Source organism: Muntiacus reevesi, unplaced genomic scaffold, assembly GCF_963930625.1.
Source record: "Muntiacus reevesi unplaced genomic scaffold, mMunRee1.1 SCAFFOLD_260, whole genome shotgun sequence".
In the NCBI taxonomy this organism is placed as follows: Eukaryota; Metazoa; Chordata; class Mammalia; order Artiodactyla; family Cervidae; genus Muntiacus; species Muntiacus reevesi.
Window position 1 is genome coordinate 13,451 of NW_027077870.1, and position 16,098 is coordinate 29,548.

The 16,098-nt window shown below is 39.9% G+C and overlaps 1 long non-coding RNA gene across 1 annotated transcript; it reads left to right on the forward strand.

Moving 5' to 3' along the window:
* Positions 1 to 1,524: 1,524 nt before the first annotated feature.
* Positions 1,525 to 15,784, forward strand: LOC136155202 (uncharacterized). The gene is made up of 3 exons (XR_010660720.1): positions 1,525 to 1,651; positions 11,274 to 11,333; positions 15,093 to 15,784. It is a non-coding gene; the product is annotated as an uncharacterized lncRNA (long non-coding RNA).
* The last annotated feature ends 314 nt before the right edge of the window (positions 15,785 to 16,098 follow it).

Here is a 16,098-nt window from a genome sequence, read left to right on the forward strand (position 1 = left end):
ATCTGTTTAATTTGTAACCTTGTTTTGTCTGTGTTTCTGTCCATAGACACATAATTTATTATAGACTGTTGATTCATTAACATTGAACTCACAGCCAACTGCGCCATTGCTCACGCCTGGACAGGGTTTATCTAATGCACAGATTTTCTCTGTAAGTCGTGTCACGACCTTCTTGCACTTGGGGTCACCAGTCAGCCCCCTAGTGCTTCACTTGGGTGCTGTTTTAAACAGTGAGATCAACAACAAAAAAGACAGAAATGTCAAAGTTGTGGCACTAAATAGACAGAGGAAAGGATGCTTGTTTGGGGTCTGAGCTGAAACTGGAAGGCAGGGCACTGGACCTCAGCTAGATCAAGGGTGATGGTTTCACAGCTCAGGGATGCATCCAAGTGACCCGGAAGCACCGCCAGTGTTGACCTGGGTTACAGATTCTAGTGAATGGGCGAGTCTGCAAATATGGACTCTATGAATGATAAAGGATGACTGTACTTGCACCATCACAGGGACCCCTGGACCCACAGATTGAAGGAAGTAGAGGGCAGGACCATGACCTAGTAGCCTTGGACCTCAAGCCTGGCATCTAGTAGGTAATTTCAATTTTGTGTGGGTCCTTAGTTGCTCAGCTGTGTCCAACTCTTTTTGACCCCATGGACTGTAACCCGCCAGGCTCCTCTGTCCATGGGATTCTCCAGGCAAGAGTACTGGAGTGAGTAGCCATTCCCTTCTCCAGGGGATCTTCCCAACCCCGGGGATCGAACCCACACCACCTGCATAACACACAGTTCAAAAGCATCAATTCTGCGATGCTCAGCTTTCTTTATAGTCCAACTCTCACATCCATACATGACTACTGGGAAAACCATAGCTTTGACTAAACGGACCTTTGTTGACAAAGTAATGTCTCTGCTTTTTACTGTGCTGTCTAGGTTGGTAGGTTGGTCATAGCTTTTCTTCCAAGGAACAAGCGTCTTAATTTCATGACTGCAGTCACTATCTGTAATTTTAATGCTTTCTAGAAATACTGTCCTCTTGCTCATGTTTCTCATGTTGGCAAGTAATTAAGGATGCGCTATTAATTGATAATTGCCATTAATAATAATATACTCTCCCTACCTAACAACCCCTTCCCCTTCCACAAGCCATCTTATTTTCATTTTAGAATTTTGTAAAGTGTTAAGATGAAAAAGACCTCATTGCTCAGGAGCATGTTACCTAATGGAATCAACATAGAAAAATAAAAAATTGCTCTCTGCCTGGTATTATTTGGCTTTGAGTTGTATTGTTCTCTGCTTATGCTGGCTGGTTTATAATTTGATGAAAGTAGCATATTTGAGTATTGTTATTCTAATCATTAAAAAAAGTTAAAATATATTAAATTTTCATTGTATTGTCTTTTATAGCTTTAAGTTGCCTTCATTTCTATGGAGCAGATGCTCGTTCAAAGGAATTTGTATGACAGTCTTTCTCTGTTTATCCTGCTGGAAGTTTGATCCACTCGGTTGACAGCCTTATTTTTCTTTCCTCAGAAGCCAGCACTAGGCCACAGGAAGGAAAGGCACCTAAGCTGGAGCCAGAGGCTGGTGTCGCGTGGGCCTGTGGGGGTGCACGGTCAAAAGCTTTGCAGTTGCTTGGCCTGGATCTGTCAGATCAGGTTTGGTGGGCTCTGGCTGTGCCATGGTTTATTTATATGCCTTCAGAGTAGTGATCCTGGGAATGAATGCATTTTGAGTGCAGTTTGGAAAATTGTTGTAGATTGCTCCAGGAGGGGAGAAAAGCCCCCTGAGAAACCCCAGTGTTGAACAGGTCTTGGGCTCACTGGTTTAGTTTTCTGTGAGTGCGACCCAGCGATTAAACCTTTGCCACATTTCAGCAGCCACTGTCAGGTTTTTGGAAGCAAGTTGGTTCATGGAAGACAGAATGTGAGATTAAATATATCTTAGCTCTGGCCGGAGTAGATACTGTTAAAACATGAGTGAGATGGATATAAAATAAGTCTTCTCTGCTGGTTTCAGGAAAGCATAGTGGGAAAAAAAAAGCAGGATTCTTTTCTAATTTCTGTGGATCCAGCTAGGATATTACATCTTGCATTTTAAAGACATTTAAAAGTACAGACAAAAGGACAGGACAGTGTATATTTGAGCAGTGTTAAGTACAAAAACAGGAATTGATGGGGTAGTAGTATGGTTCCATATTTTCTACCATTATTTTCTTCCAGGACTTAGCCTTTGTTATACATTATGCATTTATCTTTCTTTACAAAAGAAATGCCGACTTTTCAGTGAAGTACTAACGGTTTTCAAATAACACTTAATCTGAGTGTTAATTAGAAAAGAATTTACAATTTTGCATTAAATGTAACCTTTCTTACATCTTAGGCTTCCCTGATGGCTCAGCTGGTGAAGAGTCTGCCTGCAATGCAGGAGACCTGCCTTTGATCCCTGGGTTGGGAAGATCCCCTGGAGAAGGGGATCCCCGCCTGGAGAATCCCATGGACTTCGCAGAGAGTCAGACACGACTAAGCGACTTTAACTTTCACTTTTCTTTCTTACATCTTACTGTTAAGTTGTCAAGAGATTTTTGATGAGTGATTCAGTCTCCTTACTCTGTAGATCTGTTCAAAGTCTTGAGGTAGTCTTGGTAGATTTTGTGTTTCTAGGAATCTGTCCATTTCATCTTGGTTGTACAATTTGTTGGCACACAGTTGTGCATAATATACTCTGGTAATCCTTTTTATTCCCATAAAGTTGTCCTCACTTGCATTTCTGATTTTGGGTCTGTCCTCTCTTTAGCAGTCACTCTAGCTCAGAATTTGTCAGTTTTCTTGCTCTTTTCAAGGAATCATCTAGTTTTGTTGATTTTCTGTGTTGTTTTTCTCTTCTCTGCTTCATTGATTTCTGCTCTCATCTTTGTTATTTCCTCCCTTCTCTACTTTTGCATTTAAGTCCTTATTCTAGTTCTGTAAGTTATAAAATTGTGTTTTTTGATTTATGATCTTTCTTGTTTGTTAATGTGGGGGTTTATAAATTTCTTCCTCAATACTGCTTTCTAAGTGTCCCATAGGTTTTAGAATATCATGTTTTCATTTTCATTCATCTCTAAGTTTTTGCTAATTTCCCTTGTGATTTCTTTGATTCATTTGTTAATTTAATAGTGTGTGGTTTAATTTTCACACTTTTGTGAATTTCCAGTTATTGTTCTGTTATTTTCTAACTTCATCCCATTCTGATTGAAGATAGTTTGTGTGTCTTTTAAAATATATTGAGACTTAATTTGTGAGCTGTTATGTGGTCTGTCCTTAAATGTATCCCACGTACATTTCAGAAGAATGTGTATGTAGTTGCTTTTGAATATCTTAGTCTTCAGTGTCTAGCTACCAATAGTGGGGGTAAGAGGTAGGGAGATGGATTGGGGAAAAAAGGGTCAGTTCAGTTCAGTCACTCAGTCCTGTCCAGCTGTTTGCAACCCCATGGACTGCAGCACGCCAGGCTTCCCTGTCCATCACCAACTCCCAGAGCTTGCTCAATGTCACATCCATCGAGTTGGTGATGCCATCCAACCATCTCATCCTCTGTCATCCCCTTCTCCTCCCACCTTCAATCTTTCCCAGCATCAGGGTCTTTTCCAATGAGTCAGTTCTTCACATCAGGTGGCCAAATTACTGGAAAGAAGGATACCAGTCCTTTAAATAAATCCCTTGGAAGTCACTTAGCTGGAGAGAGAGGACCTTGCACCTACTGGCGGTCAGAGGGATGGGGAGGAAAGGTGCAACAAAAATGAGCGCCTGTCTCTGCATCTTTGTGATCAGAAGCAACAGTCAGTGGTCAGAGCATGGATCACATAGATCTTGGAGGACAGCGTCTTTTTTGTCCACCCGAGCTCCCATAAGCTGTGTCCAAGCTGCTCTGGAACCTTGCCCAGCTGACTTTCGTGTTGCTAGAGGAGGCTGTGTAGCTGCTACAGTGCTAGGAGTTGAAATTGAAATTAAATGCAACTTCCTGTCCAAGCCTTCCCCTTAGATTCCATAATTCCAAAATATAGCAGACAGATTCTACCAGTGCATTTGTTGTCTTGCAGTTATCAGCTACTCACTGGACAGTCTCACTTTGGCCATATTTCTCACTTTTAATGGAGCACTGTATCTTAGTATCTTGTATTCTCATGTTTGCATGTTCATCCATTCACAGAACAGTTTAAGCCAAGGCACTAGATCGACCCATTCTTTTTGGTCACCGTGCTTTTAGTCAGATCCTCTTGCTTCAGCCATATTTACTGAGTAAACTCAAGTGAAGTGAAGTGAAAGTTGCTTAGTCGTGTCTGACTCTTTGTGACCCCATGGACTATAAAGTCCATGGATTTCTCCAAGCCATAATACTGGAGTGGGTAACCTTTCCCTTCTCCAGGGGATCTTCCCAACCCAGGGACTTAACCAGGTCTCCAGCATTGCAGGCAGATACTTGACCATCTGAGCCACAAGGGAAGCCCAACTCAAGGAAATGTGATAAAGCTATATTTGTGACTGAGGAGTTTTCGTTTTTCAAAGTAGTAAATATCTGTTGAACTTACTTGATTATGTCTTTCTCATTTCTGGCTCAACTCTTGGGTTTCTTGTCTATGCATTTATAAACCAAGGAGGTCAAGAGAAAGGTTTGTTTTGAGTGTGAATGACCGGTCTGGGAAAAGATGTTGCTAAATCACAAATACCCTTAGGAGGTAGCCAGAAAAATGTTGTCCTTTATAAAATAGAAGCATGAGAAAAAGTAATGACTTCAAGAATAGAACTGTTGAATAAATTTGCAGTGTAGCAAAGCATAAAGTATGTGTTACCACTGAAACCATTTCAGATGACCTACAGTGAAGGAGAAAGAGCATAAGTTGAAGACGTTTTTTTAAAATCCAAAAAAGCATTCCTAAACTTTGTGTTCATCCATTTACTCTAGAGAGATTTAAGATTGGCTCTGGGTCAACTGAGCAAGTTTGACATTCTCAAGGCTTATTGAAATGTAGCATTTATGTTATGTGTGCCTACGTGCTCAGTCGCTTGCCTGACTCTTAGTGGCCCCATGAACTGTGGCCCTCCAGACTCCTCTGTTATGGAATTCTCTAGGCAAGAATACTGGAGTGGGTTGCCATGCCCTCCATCAGAGGATCTTCCTGACCCAGGGATTGAACCTGCGTCTCCTGTATTGCAGCTGGAGTCTTTGCCCACTGGGCCTCCTGGGAAGCCTGCTATTTATATGTAACATTAATTAATAATAAACACTAGTATATGTTTATTTTGAGTATTCTTTCCTGTTTTGAATTACATATCATGACTATTTGATGTAAGAAATTTGGAATTAAGATTTTTTAATTGAAGTTTAGTTGGAAAATTCAGCAGTGGCTACAGGACTGGAAAAGATCAGCTTTCATTCCAGTCCCAAAGAAAGGCAATGCCAAAGAATGTTCAAACTACCTCACAATTACACTCATCTCACACACCAGCATATTAAAAGCAGAGACACAACTTTACCAACAGAGTTCCATATGGTCAAAATTATGGTTTTTTCAGTAGTCATGTGTGGACATGAGAATTGGACCACAAAGAAAGCTGAGTGCTAAAGAATTGATGCTTTTGAACTGTGGTGCTGTAGAAGACTCTTGAGAATCCCTTGGACTGCAAGGAGATCAAACCAGTCAACCCTAAAGGACATCAGTCGTGAATATTCATTGGAAGGACTGATGCTGAAGCTGAAGCTCTAATACTTCGGCCACCTTATGCAAATAACTGACTCCTTGGGAAAGACCTTGTGCTGGGAAAGATTGAAGGCAGTAGGAGAAGGGGATGACAATGGATGAGATGGTTGGAAGGCATCAGAAACTTGATGCACATGAGTTTGAGCAAGCTCTGGGAGTTGGTGATGGACAAGGAAGCCTGGCGTGCTGCAGTCCATGGGGTCACAGAGTCAGACACGACTGAGTGACTGAACTGAACTGCTTGACAATGTTGTGTTAGTTTCTCGTGGACAGCAAACCGATTCAGTTATACATATATGTGTGTGTATATTCCTTTTCAGATTCTTTTCCATCTTAGGTTGTTACAAGATATTGAACATAGTTACCTGTGCTGTACAGTAGGCCTTGTTTATCTGTTTTAGTAATGTGTATCTTTTGAGCCCTAATTTCCCAGTTTATCCTCACCCGCTTTCACCTTTGACAACTGTAAGTTCCTTTTCTCTGTGAGTCTGTTTCTGTTTTGTAAATAAGTTCATTTGTATCATTTTTTTTGGATTCCACATATAAGTGATATTCTGTGATATTTGTCTTCTCTGACTTGCTTCACTGAGTATGCTGCTCTCTGGGTCCATCCTTGTTGCTGCAAATGGCGTTGCTTCATTCTTTTTATGACTGAGTAGTTTACCATTGTGTACATGTGCTGCATCTTATTTATCCATTCCTCTACTGATGGACATTTTGGTTGCTTCCATGTCTTAGTTATTATTCATAGTGCTGCTATGACTATTGGGGTGCATGTATCTTTTTGAATTAGAGTTTTCTCCAGATGTATGTCCAAGAGTGGTATTGCTGGGTCATATGGCAGCTCTGTTTTTTCTTGATAGCTTTTTAGGGAAAAACTCCATACTGTTTTCCATTGTGGCTGCACCAAAAAGTGCACTTACACATTGGAAAAGTCTTTATTTCCTCTTCACTTATGAAGGATATTCTCACTAGATATAGAATACTGGTTGCACAGTCTTTTTCTTTCAACATTTTAAAGTTGCTAAACCCTTATTATCTTGCTTGCAAAGTTTCTGACAGCAAGGCTATTATAATCCTTATCCTTGTTCCTCTGTATATATTATGTTTTCCCCTCTCTGGTTGCCTTCACGATTTCCCTTTTTCTTTTCAGCTATTTGAATATGATATGCCTAGTTTTTTTTTTTTTTTTTTTTTTAAGTCTTGTTTGACCCTTTTGAACCTTCTTAAATCTGTAGTTTGGTGTCTTGTCACTTAACCATTCAAATATTTCTTCTGCTCTGTTCTTTCTTCTCTAGGCATTCTGAGTATATTACACTATTTGATATTTTCCCACAGTTCTTGGATATTTTCTCTTGTTTTATTTTCCTACTTCTTTTCTTCTTTACATTTCAATTTGAGTAATTTCTATGAGCCTGTCTTCAAGTTCACTTATTCTTTTTTTAGCTGTTTCAAATCTACTAAAAGAATTTGTTGTTGATTACCATGTTTTTCTTTCTAGGATTTCCACTATATTCTTTATGATTTCCACGTCTCTGTAAAACTACCTGTCTGATCTTGCATGTTGTCTACCTTTTCCATTAGTCTTCACCATATTAATCATGTTTTAAATTCTCTGATAATTCTCATACCTATGGCATTTCTGAGCCTAGTTCTGATGATTGCTTTGTTTCTGCAAACTGTTTTTATTACCACCTTTGGCATGCTTCCTAAGTTCTTGTTGAAAGGTGTCCATTTTGTGTAGAACAGGAAATACTGAGGTGAATATCTGATATGCTTAGAGAAGACTGCAAACTTCCTTCTGCTGAGCCTTCAAGGTAGAATTTAAATTAATCTGTTAGGGGTTGGGCTATGTTTAAAGAGTATTATTGCTATGGTTACCAGCATTGATACATGTTGTTGCCATGGAAACCAAAGACTTCGAATTTCCCTAGTGTCCATTATATCCCTGCTTAGCTTTGGGTTTTCTGTTTGTGCTGTTTCACACAGTGAGTTTGTTTCTTGCAGCTGTATTTCGTTATTTTTACTCAACGGTTGTTAGCAGAGACATTACTTTGCTGACAAAGGTCCGTCTAGTCAAAGCTATGGTTTTTCCAGGAGTCATGTATGGATGTGAGAGTGGACTATAAAGAAAGCTGAGTGCCGAAGAACTGATGCTTCTGAACTGTGGTGTTGGAGAAGACTCTTGAGAGTCCCATGGACTTCAGGGAGATGAAACCAGTCAATCCTAAAGGAAATCAGTCTTGAATATTCATTGGAAGGACTGATGGTGAAGCTGAAACTCTAATACTTTGGCCACCTGATGCAAAGAACTGACTCCTTGGGAAAGACCTCATGCTAGGAAAGATTGAAGGCAGGAGGAGAAGGAGATGACAGAGGATAAGATGGTTGGATGGCATCAGCAGCTCGATGGACCTGAGTTTGAGCAAGCTCTGGAAGTTGGTGATGGACAGGGAAGCCTGGCGTGCTGCAGTCCATGGGGTCGAAAAGAGGCAGACACGACTGAGTGACTGAACTGAACTGAACTGTTAGCATTATAGTGGAGGGTGGGGGGAGTTCTGTGATGATCTGGTAAGCCTCAGATTTAGACAGGCACTAGAACCTGGGTCTCAGAGGTGTGGCCCTCATAAAACTTTCTAGGAGTGGAGTTGTTCCCCTTCTTTTCTCTTCCTCAACTACTGTGTCTATCTTAGGTTTTATCCTCCCTCTCCCTTTTTAAGCTTAGGTTTTTTTAAAAATAAATTTTAACCAATAGTAGTTTATTTTTTGTTTAAATTTCCTATTCAAAGCAGCCTTCTCTGCCCCTGTATTTTATTTTTTTGGCTTCACCATGTGGCATGCAGAATCTTCGTTCCCTGCAGTGGAAGCACAGAGGCTTAACCAAACTGGACCACCAGGGAAGTCCTTAAGCTAATAGGGGAGATTGATTTGGGCTGATTGGCGTTGACTGCCAAGCTCCACAAGGGTGGGGGCTGGGATAAGGAGCTTCTTTTCATTCTCTCAGATTCTCTCCGCCTCCCCCCACCCAGCAGCCTTTTGAGGTTCCTGGCAGAAAAGCCTGTAATAGGGAGACACTCTCTCATGATTGCAGTCCCTGGAGACTTTGCACTCTCATATTAGCCCACATTCAGTCTCCAGCAATAGGTCAAAATTTGTGATTTAATCTTCCTGACTGCAGTGGGATTCTTTCATGCTCTTGGGGCTGTATTTCGTTTGGTTAGAAAGAAAGCTTTACCTCTAGGATTTTAGGTGCTTGTCCAGCCTCTGTGTTGCTCCATCCCTGTTGCATTGCCTCCAGGTTGGGTCAGGAGACATTGTGGGTGGTGGGGAGAGAGTGGTTTCATCTACTCTTTCTGAACCTTAGGAGTCCACGTTGTGGTCAGAGAATAACTTGTGAGACTTGCTTTAGTGCTTAGCATATGGGTCACTTTTTGTAAGTGATCTCTTTGAGCTTGATAGCATATTCTGCAGTTATTGGGTACTGTCTTACACAAATGTCTGTTTAGGTCCCTGGTTTGTTAACCATGCTATTCAAATCTGTATCTCTTATTTTTCCTCTGATTTAGGTCATTTATTCTGTCAATTATGAGAGATGTTAAAAATTTCTCAATTATGATTTTAGGTATATTTCCCTTCTTGTAGTTCTGCTGAGTTGTGCTTTATGCATTTGGGGGCTGTGTTATTACTTGCATATAAATTTTAGATTATGTCTTTCTAATGAATTCTGCATTTAATCCTATGAATTATATTACCTCTGTTAATGCTTTTTGAATTATAGTCTTATTTTGAGTACTACTAATAAAGCTTGAGCAGCTTTTGTTTAGATTATTTTTGTTAACCCTTTTTATGCATTTTATTTTAATTGTTCTGTATAGTGGGCATGATTCTTTTACACATCATAATAGAAGAATTTTTTTTTTTTGGCCACGTCACAGGACTGTGGGATCTTAGTTCCCCAACCAGTGAATGAACTGGGTCACCGCTGTGAAAGTGCCGGGTCCTAACCACTGGACCACCAGGGATTGATTTCTGTTTTTTATTTCGTATGATAATCTTTTTCTTTTGGTCCACTTATATTTAATATAATTATTGGAATATTTGGATTTGCATTTGATATCTTATATTTTCCTTTTTATATGTCTTATCTGCGATCTTGCTTTCCCTCCTTTTTGTATTTATTTGCATATTTTAATTCTGTTTTTCCTTTCTGTTAGTACAATAGTTATATCCTTTTCTACCATTTTTAAATGTTTCCCCTTGAGATTAAAACATGTATTTACTTTCTTTTTTTTTCAAATATGTAAGTTTATTTTTTCCCAATATAAGAATAGTCATAATGTATACACTTCGAAAAGTAGAAAAAGTTAAAGATGGAAAGTCCTCCCTCACATCTGCCCACCAGCCCCTCAGTTCTCCAGATGACTCAGAATTAGTATCCCCCAGTACAGTCATCTGGCCTCTTCACTGGCCCCCCGACGTACAGCATGTATATTGCTCTGTGCTGTGTTTACTGCTCTGGGGCTGGGACACTTGACCTATATCTTCCTGCTTATTTATCCATCTTCTCATCTTTCAAAGTTCAGTGAAAGCTTCTTTCTTGAAACTTTTCAAGGCAAATGTAGTCTGATTTCTTCCACTTCTGATGGTAATCACAGTTGTCTTTACACATTCTAGCACTTAATTATGTTGTTCTGTGCTGTTTCCCTTAAGCTTCAAGTATGTAAACTTACTTTCCATCCTAGATTAGATCCTTGAGGATAAGGTAGGATGCTTTGTTTGTGTAATTCGGAGCACAAAGCAGATGCCCCCCAAACAGGTGCCTCAGTAAATTGCCTTTGGTAATGGCTGTTTTCCAGGGAATTTTCCATTTTGGTGCATCTTGAGCCTCGATTATTCATGGTAGACATACTTTTTAAGAGTTGCTTTTGAATGCAAAATTGCGAATGGAGAATTGGAAGCTACTTGAAAGATGCTTGCTTGCTTATAAAATTATACATCTTTTCATGTTGGTAAGGAATCTGCTCGCAATGCGGGAGGCCTGGATTCAAGCCCTGGGTTGGGAAGATACCCTGGAGTAGGAATGGCAACCCACTCCAGTATTCTGGCCTGGAGAATTCTGTGGACAGAGGAGCCTGGTGGGCTACAGTCCACAGGGTTGTAAAGAATCAGACATGACTGAGCAACTAAACACACTTATTTTGCATTTCGTTTTACTTTAAGATTAGAATTAATGGACTGTCCATTCCTAATTCAGTATCATAGTGTAAAAATATTTATGAAATATGCTACTTTCTTTAAGTATTGACAAGTTACTTTTCCCCCAAAGTGTTTTTTCTTGATTATAGTTTTTTTTTTCATTATTTCTTTGCAAAATGAGAAAATACTGAAAAACACTATAAAAAATTACCCTCTGTTACTACCACTGAGAGATAAATGTTACCATTTTGTTATGTGTATACTCAGTTTTTTCCTATGTTTATATAAATAAATTCCCCTCTTCTAAGTTTCCTGCTGTGTAATTCTTAATGTTTGCTTTTCAGCTTTCCCTAAAAGGATTCCAGAACACCTTAGAAGACCTTGAGGAAGAGTGATAAAGGCAAGTATTCAACTTGTTAGTGTCAGTGAAATAATTTGGTTTATAGCCAAACCAAAAAGCTTTGGTCACCGTGTCTATCAAGAAAACTAAAAAGTTAGGAGTAACAACTTAAAGGAAAAAAAAAAGAAAGATAGTTCATATATAATTTGAGGGTTTTTTTCCAAAACTGTTGTAGAAAATTGTTAAGAATTCTGAGAATTTAACAAAGTTTTCTGAAATATCTAGTTTGTTGGTGGCTACCATTTCCTCTTCTTTTTTCCTCACTTTTCACCCCTTTCTCCTGCCCCCTTTCTCCCATATCCTTTTGTTCCCTTTTCTCTTTACTGGTTTCCTCAGGATTACTTAGAAGGACTTTACTTTTCAGAGAAGCCCTGTGAATAAAAGAGAAGCCAGCATTTCCTTCTTATGAAAGAACACTTAGCTTTACAGTTGAACTTGATCGTGTTAAACCAGAGATCGGAATATGGTGGTTTGGGAAGTTTTATAAGCTGAACAACGGTTATTATTCATTTGAATTTTACTACTGTCTTACAGAAGAAACTGGGGGGGGGGGGTGGTCCTAAAAAACACTCACATTATTGAATTATTTTAGTGTTTGCTTTCTTCCTTTCACAAGTTTTATATAATGATTATAGCATTACATTTTACAGTCAGTGCGCAGGTTGTTTTTCAAAATTCTTATCTAACAATTTGACACTTAAAGCTCAGTTTAGGTTTCTTTGGTGTTCTGTGTTAGGTGAGCTTCTGTTAGTATCATGAAGATGTGTTTTGCCTTTGAAATCCCAGAATTTACTACTCCTCTACTTGGTAATCTCTGCAGCCATGTAGATAGCCTGTGCAGGCTTTGGCTTGTAAATCAACACTCTGTTTCTAGGTTTTCCTCCAAATGCTGGCATATCCTTATAATTCATCATTCTTTTGAATTATATGAGAATAAATGATATAGATATGCTAATGAAATCTCAAATGAAGATACTGACATTTAAAAATGTACCATATTCTCCATTTTTTAAAACCAAGAAGCGTTCATGTCAATGTATGACAAAACCCACTGCAATGTTGTGAAGTAATTAGCCTCCAACTAATAAAAAAAATTAAAAAAATAAAATAAAACCAAGAAGCAGGTGACCATCTGATTAGTTTATAACACTGCCCAATGAAGCTGATCTGCTGAGTAATAAATTCCTTCTATGTCTGTATATGAGACAAGTAGATTTGGTTTAGTTTTCTAATGAACCTTGACACCATTCCTTTCTTTATGGTATCTTTTATTCTCATGCGAGAAACTTATTTTATATATTTTGCTTTCAAAAACAGCAGCAACAAAAAATCTGTTGTATTATTTAGCTAATGCAATATAAATAAGGAGAAAAGTAAATTACTTCCTCATTATCAGCCTGCTGCTATCAGATCCTTCTGTCTTCTCAGGGTCTAAATATCCCAGTGCAAGAAGAGGTTAATTGATATAATTACTGGATAATCTTGGTTACATAGCCCTTTTTGTCTGAGAAGCTCAGTGCTTTGCAGAGTGAAAATAATTCAATAACTGTTAGTCTGCGCTAGAAACTCATGAGGGAAGGTGAGGATAATTAAATACATATACTGTTGACAACATTATTGCCCACAAGGAGCCCCAGAAAACTCCATATAGCCCGAAACAGTTGTTTATGTCGGAAGGATTAAGGGCCTCGCTCTTGGCTCTCCCAAAGGTAAAAGGAAAAATAAAAGCAACAGAGAGTCAGGAAAAGGGTGAGAGGCCCCAGTGGTGTGGCCGGTTTTCGGTGCGGCCACAGAGAATTTGAGTGAAAAGCAGTGAAATTTCCCATCTTCGTGACTGCTCCTCATTTACCTAGTTTGGGAGCAAAGAATTTTGTGGTATTTAGATAGTAGGAAGGTACTGGTTAAAGGTCTTTAACTCTGTCAACATGGTTTATGCTGCTGAGTCATGAAGAGGTTAGGAGATGGGAAGATAGGCATGGAAGAGTGTGGTCCCCGAAGCCACAGTGACGGCATCCATACACGTTCATGGTGAGAAGGTCATCTGAGAGAAGTTACCGGGAAGAAAGGTCTGATGGGTGTGCATTCCTGTCCCTTTGGATTCTCGGAGCCTGCAGGTCAGAGTGAACTCTTAAATCCAACTGATTTATGCCTTTCAGATTGCTGTTTGGTGGCCAGAGGTCTGTCTGCATATGCTCAGACCGTGACCACCCTAGGTGCTTCAGATTTGGTAGTGACTTAGTTGTGACTTCAAACTGTTCAAAGTCCTTGGTATAACACAGGGAGTTTTAAAGCCCTTTGAGCGAAAGTTTGAGGTAAAATACAGAAATAAAGAGCTTGATGCACCACGTTTTGTCCTCCTTAGCAGGTTCTGTACTTTAATGCAGTTTTGTTTTAGATATTTGCAGAAACTCAATTTTTTAAAAAGTTTTCTATTATGAGAAATCTCATCCCTACCACACCCTCCCTTTCTTTGGCATGTGACTTCCGTAACTATGGCAATTGTGCTGACCTTACATCTCTTAGTTTCAACTTCCTTTTGATTTCCTGCACTTAATGTTGGTGTGTGGTTGCGATCTGACCCTTCCTTTTCTCTCCGTTTTAGTCATACCCGTTACTGTGTCACTTCTTTGCTTTTGAGTTTGTGTGAATACAGCCGTCCCCTGGTACCCATGGAGGACTGGTTCCAGGACTCCTGCAGATAACAAAATCCTTAAATGCTCCTGTCTCTTAAGTGAAATGGCATAGTATTTGCATAGAACCATGCACATCCTCCCATATACCTTAAATCATCTCTAGAGCATTTATAATACCTAATATAACGTAAATAAATGCTATGAAAACAGTTGCTGGGAACATGGCAAATTCAGGTTTTGCTCTTTGTAACATCCTAGAACTCCTTCACCCCAAATGTTTCCCATCTGAGGTTGGTTGAATCTGCAGATGTGGAACCCGCATATGTGGAGGGTGGACTGTACACGGCAGCCTCTGTCAGGGCCGACCCTTTCCAAAGAGAGGGATTCCTTTGAGTCTCTTTCTTTGTTCCCTGGTTCTGAGCCAAGCTCTACTCTCTGAAGACAGATTCTTTCTGGATCATGTACTCATTGTACCAAAAGGTCGTTTGTGCTCCAGCAGAGAATCCAACCTATAAGATTTTAGTTTCTATTTTCTTCTCAAAAGAGCAAACCTGTCACTTCTAGTTGCCAGTGACCTTGATGAATATAAATGATAACTGGAAATTCCTCTTTTCCATTAAAATCCACAATGCAGTTAGATTGGGATATCCACTTTTCACAGTTATTCTTTGAATTTACTGTATTGAGCTTCAGCATACAGATAATTAACTACGGTTGTGATTGAGAGGAATCATTTATTGCCTCAGCTAGACAGTCTGTGTTGAATGCTCTGTGCTCTGTTCTCTCTCGATTCCCCAAGTAATGGCTATTCTCTCAAATTATGGTTTCCATTCCAAGATGACTCTTCTAGTATTTAGCTCTTCTTCATATTGCAACTTGTAGGGATTATTTTTTAAACAACGCTGTTTTCATTTCCTTTGTACTTGTTTCGGAGCTTTTTCTCCTATTCTAGAAAATAATCATTACCCACTATCTAGAAAACTATCTTTTAATCTTCTGATTAAAGATTGCTTATTGATAGTGTCTATTTCTTTGGCTAGTGGCATGTTTTTCTTTGTTTTAACACTGGAGTTTCTGCATGGATTTGTAATACGAGCTTTTTTTTTTTTTTTTTTTTTAACATTAGATAGGCATGAAGCCTTCGTCTCACAGCTGCATGTGTAGTTACTGTCGAAGCAATGCCTACCTAATTTGACAGTCGTGGTGTGTTAAAAAAAAAATTTTGAGTTTGCAAATAAGCGTATTAAGTCTACTGATGGAGCCTTCGGGCAGTGAACAGTTATTTGAGGACCCTGATCCCGGAGGCAAATCCCAGGATGCAGAGGCCAGAAAGCAAACAGAATCAGAACAAAAGTTATCTAAAATGACCCACAATGCTTTGGAGAACATTAACGTGATTGGCCAAGGCTTGAAGCATCTCTTCCAGCACCAGCGCAGGAGGTCGTCCGTGTCTCCCCACGATGTGCAACAGATTCAGGCAGAGCCAGAGCCTGAAATGGATGTGGAAAGCCAGAACGCGTGTGCTGAGACTGATGGTGTCCCCACCCACCCCACAGCTCTGAATCGTGTCCTGCAGCAGATCCGCGTGCCGCCCAAGATGAAGAGAGGGACGAGCCTGCACAGCAGGCGGGGCAAGCCAGAGGCCCCGAAGGGAAGTCCACAGATCAACAGGAAATCTGGCCAGGAGATGGCAAGCGTCATGCAGTCCGGCCGACCCAGGTCTTCATCCACTACCGACGCTCCTTCCAGCTCCGCGGTGATGGAAATAGCTTGTGCCGCTGCCGCTGCTGCTGCGTGTCTGCCAGGGGATGAGGTGTCTGCAGAGCGGGTGAGTTTCCATTAGATTACCTGTTAACTTCTTGTGCTTTTTATCTAGTACTCTGCAGACTTTGCTCGGGTGACTGAAAAGAAGTATCTCAGCAAGTACCCCGAGGCTGTGGCCAAAGATAGTTTCCCTTTTCATTAAATAAGTGGGATGAATAGTAATCGTCATAGCTAATAATGAATGCTTCTAATTATATTCCTGTTTGCTTCCTAACATATTGCCTCAGATGATTCCAGTGCAGTCAGCCCATGAGTTTTAAGAATTACTGAATCCAAATTTCTGGAGCCCAGTCACTCTGGTCAGCAAGCTTA